The 7500-nt window shown below is 42.1% G+C and overlaps 1 non-coding gene across 1 annotated transcript; it reads right to left on the bottom strand.

The window, feature by feature from the left end:
• Positions 1–4160: 4160 nt before the first annotated feature.
• Positions 4161–4279, bottom strand: LOC123688035. Its single transcript, XR_006749734.1, has one exon. It is a non-coding gene; the product is annotated as a 5S ribosomal RNA (ribosomal RNA).
• Between the last annotated feature and the right edge of the window lie 3221 nt (positions 4280–7500).

Here is a 7500-nt window from a genome sequence, read left to right as displayed (position 1 = left end):
ACACGATAATTTTAGCTGACTTCATGCCGAAAAGTCGGTTCACGTCATGCATCGGTATCTTAAATCGCGCCGTAAAGTCGTTCACGTCATGCATCGGTATCTTAAATCGCGCCGAAAAGTCGGCTCACGTCATGCATCGGCGTCTTTTTTTTGTGCCACCGATGCATGACGTGAACGACTTTTCGGCTCGATTTAAGATACCGATGCATGACGTGAACGACTTTACGGCGCGATTTAAGATACCGATGCATGACGTGAACGACTTTTCGGCGCGATTTAAGATACCGATGCATGACGTGAACGACTTTACGGCGCGATTTAAAGCTATACCGATGCATGACGTAAACAAGATCACACCGATGCAGCACGTTAACATTAAAGCCCGCCTAATCCGATCGATGGAGGCCGTCTCGAGTGTCCAACTTGCTCACAAGAGCCGAGAAACAAACCGATGCATCACGTAGACAAGATCGTACCGAATGTTAACACAATCCAAAAGGAAATAATCTTAGATGAATATCGATTCTGATTATTGATTTTTCTTTCGCGATATTGATAGAAGACATCTGAATGAATTTCGAATTAATTCCGAAATCAAAAAAATATTTTCAATAAATTTTTTTTCTAGAGTACCTCGGTCTTTTCTATTTTTTTTCCAAGTTTCGTACGTCAATCAACATACATCCCAGAAAAAATCATCTCTCTAACTATCCTGGTTCAAAAGTTGTATCGGAACTTTTCACGTCGAAAAAGAACATAGGCGAAAAAGGACGTGAACATTATTCCTTATAAAAATCAAACCCGACCATGGATTTTGATTCTGATTGTTGATTATCGCTATTAGAACACATTAGGAGGCAACCAAATCAAATTTGAGAAAATTCCACAATCAGAAAATTTTTTTCGAAAAAAAAAAAAAAATTCGAGAACACCTCGGTCATGGCAAGTTATTTCCCACAATCCATTCCCCAATCAACGTACATCCCAGAAAAAATCATCTCTCTAACTATCCTAGTTCAAAAGTTGTATCGGAACATTTTCACGTCGAAAATATATCTCTAAGTCCAGACCGATGCACCACGTAATCTCGGGCAGACCGATGCACAACGTAAATGACGATCGGGACCGGGGCGATCGGTCGTATCTGACACCGCCGGCTCGGTTCTAACATCGTCAATGAGTCGGGGTTGTAAAAAAGGACGTGAACATTTTTCCTTATAAAAATCAAACCCGACCATGGATTTTGATTCTGATTGTTGATTATCGCTACTAGAACATATTAGGAGGCAACCAAATCAAATTTGAGAAAATTCCACGATCAGAAAATTTTTTTCGAAAAAAAAAAAAAATCGTAATCACCTCGGTCATGGCGAGTTATTTTCCGTATTTCATTCCACAATCAACGTACAACATAGAAGAAATCATCTCTCTAACTATCCTGGTTCAAAAGTTGTATCGGAACATTTCACGTCGTAATATCTCGCCAAGTCCAGACCTCGGCGATAGGTAGTATCTGACACCGTCCGCTCGGGACTGACATCGACTTGGACTCGGGCTGATGATGGGGAGGCGTTTAAGGACGTGAACATTTTTCCTTATAAAAATTAAAGTCGACAATGAATATTGATTCTGATTACTGATTTACGCTTTAAAAACACATTAGAAGGCAACCAAATCGAATTTGAGGAAATTCCACGATCAGAAAATTTTTTTCGAAAAAAAAAAAAATCCGAAAAATATTTTTCGATTCCGATTACTGATTTACTCTTTTAGAACACATTAGGAGGCAACCAAATCAAATTTGAGAAAATTCCACAATCAGAAAATTTTTTTCGAAAAAAAAAAAAATTCGAGGACACCTCGGTCATGGCAAGTTATTTCCCACAATCCATTCCCCGATCCACGTACATCCCAGAAAAAATCATCTCTCTAACTATCCTGGTTCAAAAGTTGTATCGGAACATTTTCACGTCGAAAATATATCTCTAAGTCCAAACCGATGCACCACGTAAACTAGGGCAGACCGATGCACCACGTAATATCGGGCAGACCGATGCAGAACGTAAACTCGATCATACCGATGCTTCACGTAATCTCGATCTTACCGATGCACCACGTAAACAAGGGCAGACCGATGCAGAACGTAAAGTAGATCTTACCGATGCACCACGTAATCTCGATCTTACCGATGCACCACGTAATCTCCATCTTACCGATGCACCACGTGAACTGGATCTTACCGATGCAGAACGTGAATTGGATCTTACCGATGCAGAACGTGAATTGGATCTTACCGATGCACCACGTAAACTCGATCATACCGATGCACCACGTAATCTCGGGCAGACCGATGCACAACGTAAATGACGATCGGGACCGGGGCGATCGGTCGTATCTGACACCGCCGGCTCGGTTCTAACATCGTCAATGAGTCGGGGTTGTAAAAAAGGACGTGAACATTTTTCCTTATAAAAATCAAACCCGACCATGGATTTTGATTCTGATTGTTGATTATCGCTACTAGAACATATAAGGAGGCAACCAAATCAAATTTGAGAAAATTCCACGATCAGAAAATTTTTTTCGAAAAAAAAAAAAAATCGTAATCACCTCGGTCATGGCGAGTTATTTTCCGTATTTCATTCCACAATCAACGTACAACATAGAAGAAATCATCTCTCTAACTATCCTGGTTCAAAAGTTGTATCGGAACATTTCACGTCGTAATATCTCGCCAAGTCCAGACCTCGGCGATAGGTAGTATCTGACACCGTCCGCTCGGGACTGACATCGACTTGGACTCGGGCTGATGATGGGGAGGCGTTTAAGGACGTGAACATTTTTCCTTATAAAAATTAAAGTCGACAATGAATATTGATTCTGATTACTGATTTACGCTTTAAAAACACATTAGAAGGCAACCAAATCGAATTTGAGGAAATTCCACGATCAGAAAATTTTTTTCGAAAAAAAAAAAAAATCCGAAAAATATTTTTCGATTCCGATTACTGATTTACTCTTTTAGAACACATTAGGAGGCAACCAAATCAAATTTGAGAAAATTCCACAATCAGAAAATTTTTTTCGAAAAAAAAAAAAATTCGAGGACACCCCGGTCATGGCAAGTTATTTCCCACAATCCATTCCCCGATCCACGTACATCCCAGAAAAAATCATCTCTCTAACTATCCTGGTTCAAAAGTTGTATCGGAACATTTTCACGTCGAAAATATATCTCTAAGTCCAAACCGATGCACCACGTAAACTAGGGCAGACCGATGCACCACGTAATATCGGGCAGACCGATGCAGAACGTAAACTCGATCATACCGATGCTTCACGTAATCTCGATCTTACCGATGCACCACGTAAACAAGGGCAGACCGATGCAGAACGTAAAGTAGATCTTACCGATGCACCACGTAATCTCGATCTTACCGATGCACCACGTAATCTCCATCTTACCGATGCACCACGTGAACTGGATCTTACCGATGCACCACGTAATCTCAATCTTACCGATGCACCACGTGAACTGGATCTTACCGATGCAGAACGTGAATTGGATCTTACCGATGCACCACGTAAACTCGATCTTACCGATGCACCACGTAATCTCGATCTTACCGATGCACCACGTGAACTGGATCTTACCGATGCAGAACGTGAATTGGATCTTACCGATGCACCACGTAAACTCGATCTTACCGATGCACCACGTAATCTCAATCTTACCGATGCACCACGTGAACTGGATCTTACCGATGCAGAACGTGAATTGGATCTTACCGATGCACCACGTAAACTCGATCTTACCGATGCACCACGTAATCTCAATCTTACCGATGCACCACGTGAACTGGATCTTACCGATGCAGAACGTGAATTGGATCTTACCGATGCACCACGTAAACTCGATCTTACCGATGCACCACGTAATCTCGATCTTACCGATGCACCACGTGAACTGGATCTTACCGATGCAGAACGTGAATTGGATCTTACCGATGCACCACGTAAACTCGATCTTACCGATGCACCACGTAATCTCAATCTTACCGATGCATCACGTAATCTCGATCTTACCGATGCAGAACGTAAACTCGATCATACCGATGCACCACGTTATCTCGGCAGACCGATGCAGAACGTAAAAAAAAAGCTTACAGCACGCGGTGTTCCCAAGCGGTCACCCATCCAAGTACTAACCGCGCCCGACGCTGCTTGGCTTCAGTGTTCTGACGAGAACTGGCAATTTCAGCGTGGTATGGCCGTAAACAACAAATATAGCGATATTTTCTATGATATCTCACTTTTTGGGAGCGGAAAGGACGTGAACGTTTTTCCTTATAAAAAATGAAATAACTTTTGGATATTAATTCTGATTGTTGATTTAAGTTTTAAGAACACATTAGGACATATCTCAATGAAATTTGAGGGATTTCCGAAATCGAAAAATATTTTTCGAAAAAAAAAAAAAATCCCAGAAGACCTCGGTCATCTCAAGTTTATTTCCATATTCTATTACACAATCAACGTACATCACAAAAGGAACCATCTCTCTAACTATCACAGTTAAATTTTTGTATCGGAACATTTCACGTCGGAATATCTCGCTAAGTCCAGACCGGGGAGATCGGTCGCATTTGACACCGTCCGCTCCGGTCTAACATCGTCTTGGAGTCGGGGTAACGATGGAGAGGCGTTTAAGGACGTGAACATTTTTCCTTATAAAAATTAAAGTCGACAATGAATATTGATTCTGATTACTGATTTACTCTTTTAGTACACATTAGAAGGCAACGCAATCAGATTTGAGGAAATTTCAAGATCAGAAAATTTTTTTCGAAAAAAAAAAAAATTCAAGAACACCTGGGTCATGGCAAGTTATTTCCCACAATCCATTCCACAATCAACGTACAACATAGAAGAAATCATCTCTCTAACTATCCTGGTTCAAAAGTTGTATCGGAACATTTCACGTCGAAATACCTCGCCAAGTCCAGACCGGGGCGATAGGTAGTATCTGACACCGTCCGCTCGGGACTGACATCGACTTGGACTCGGGCTAATGATGGGGAGGCGTTTAAGGACGTGAACATTTTTCCTTATAAAAATTAAAGTCGACAATGAATATTGATTCTGATTACTGATTTACGCTTTAAAAACACATTAGAAGGCAACCAAATCAAATTTGAGGAAATTCCAAAATCAGAAAATTTTTTTTCAAAAAAAAAAAAATCCGAAAAATATTTTTCGATTCTGATTACTGATTTACTCTTTTAGAACACATTAGAAGGCAACGAAATCAAATTTGAGTGAAATCCAAAATCAGAAAATATTTTTCGAAAAAAAAAAAAAATTCGAGAACACCTCGGTCATGGCAAGTTATTTTCCACAATCCATTCCCCAATCAACGTACATCCCAGAAAAAATCATCTCTCTAACTATCCTGGTTCAAAAGTTGTATCGGAACATTTTCACGTCGAAAATATATCTCAGAGTCCAGACCGATGCAGAACGTAAACTCGATCATACCGATGCTTCACGTAATCTCGATCTTACCGATGCACAACGTAAACTAGATCACACCGATGCAGAACGTAAACTCGATCATACCGATGCACCACGTAAACTCAGGCAGACCGATGCAGAACGTGAACTCGATCTTACCGATGCACCACGTAATCTCGATCTTACCGATGCACCACGTAAACTCGGGCAGACCGATGCAGAACGTGAACTCGATCTTACCGATGCACCACGTAAACTAGGGCTGACCGATGCATCACGTAAACGACGATCGAGAGGCGCGAAAGGACGTGAACGTTTTTCATTATAAAAATTGAAATAAATGATAAATAATGATTCTGATTGTTGGTTATCATTTTTAATAAGCATTAGGAGGCAACCAAATGAAATTTGAGGAAATTCCGATAATAGAAAATTTTTTCGAAAAAAAAAAAAAATTCATGAAATCCTCGGTCATCGCAAAATATTTACCATATTCTGTTCGATAATCAACGTATATTTAAGAAGGAATCATATCTGTATCTATCTTGGTTCAAATTTTGTATCGGAACATTTTGACCAAAGTCCGAGCTTCGGCCGAAACAGACACCGCTGACCTGGCCTATCGATCGACCGAGAGTCGGGGATAGAGCGTAAGTGTTGTCTGGAGGGGAACCCTGTGCTCTCCTGACATATATAGGGAAGGTGGTCGCGTTGGGCGATGCAGAACGTTTGGATCGGGAATTATATTTTTGGTTCAGCTATTGGAATATGGTTTATTGTTGGTATATATTGGCGAAATAACGTTCTTACTGACTGGGGATATTCATAAAAATGAGTCCGGAGATTTTCAGATCGAAGTCCGAGTGATCCGACTTGGAAGGCGTGTTGGGTGGGTCGAGATGGCTTAGATAGATCAGACGAGGCGGGCTAAGTGTTGACGTCATGCATCGGTCCATTTTCAGATTGAGTCCGAGTAATCCGACTTTGAAAGAGTGTTGGGTGCGTCGAGACTGTTTAGATAGATCGGACGAGGCGGACTAGGTGTTAACGACATGCATCGGTATATTTTCTGATCGGAGTCCGAAGAAATCGGCCCTAGTAGGCGCAGCGGACGGTCGAGACGGCCTCGGTGGGTCGGATCGATCGGGAAAAGTTTGCTAAATCGTGTCTGGAGGGGAACCTTGGGTTCTCCTGACATATATAGGGGATAAGGTTTGGGTGAACGATTCTTCACGTAAAAGTTGAGTAATTTATTTTTCGATAAGCTTTTGGATATTGATGAGAAGTATATGTATATCTTCGATTAAAAGAATTCTTACCGTCTCGATGTATATTATATTAGATATATAAGAAATAGTTAACGTGATGCATCGGCCGATTTCCGGATCGGAGTTCGAGAGATGCGACTTTCGATGCGCGATGGGTGGTTCGAGACGGCCTAGATCGATCGGACGAGGCGGACTAGGTGTTAACGACATGCATCGGCGGATTTTCTGATCGGAGTCCGAAGAAATCAGCTCTAGTAGGCGCGGCGAACGGTCGAAACGGCCTCGATCGATCGGACGAGGCGGACTAGGTGTTAACGACATGCATCGGCGGATTTTCTGATCGGAGTCCGAAGAAATCAGCTCTAGTAGGCGCGGCGAACGGTCGAAACGGCCTCGGTGGGTCGGATCGATCGGGAAAAGTTTGCTAAATCGTGTCTGGAGGGGAATCCGGGGTTCTCCTGACATATATAGAAGGGGTGGAGAATGGGTCCTGTCCTAGACTGTTTGGAGTTCTTTTTAGGATGATATTCAGTTGGTAAGTGGTAGACCCGAATCCGACCTCGGCGTTTGGGTACTGGCAAGGTGTGTTGGTTTCGGCTTTCGCATCTTGGGTCGCTTTCGTCAACCTCATGCAGCGAGGTCGCGGTCCGCTTCGTCTCTTTGTAGTCGAATGGCCTTTAAGCGACCAACCTTAAAATCGTGATCCTCTGCCCGTTGC

Source organism: Harmonia axyridis, chromosome X (genome assembly GCF_914767665.1).
Source record: "Harmonia axyridis chromosome X, icHarAxyr1.1, whole genome shotgun sequence".
NCBI classification, from domain to species: Eukaryota; Metazoa; Arthropoda; class Insecta; order Coleoptera; family Coccinellidae; genus Harmonia; species Harmonia axyridis.
Note: the sequence above shows the minus strand (reverse complement) of the source record. Positions and strands in the feature narration are given on the sequence as shown.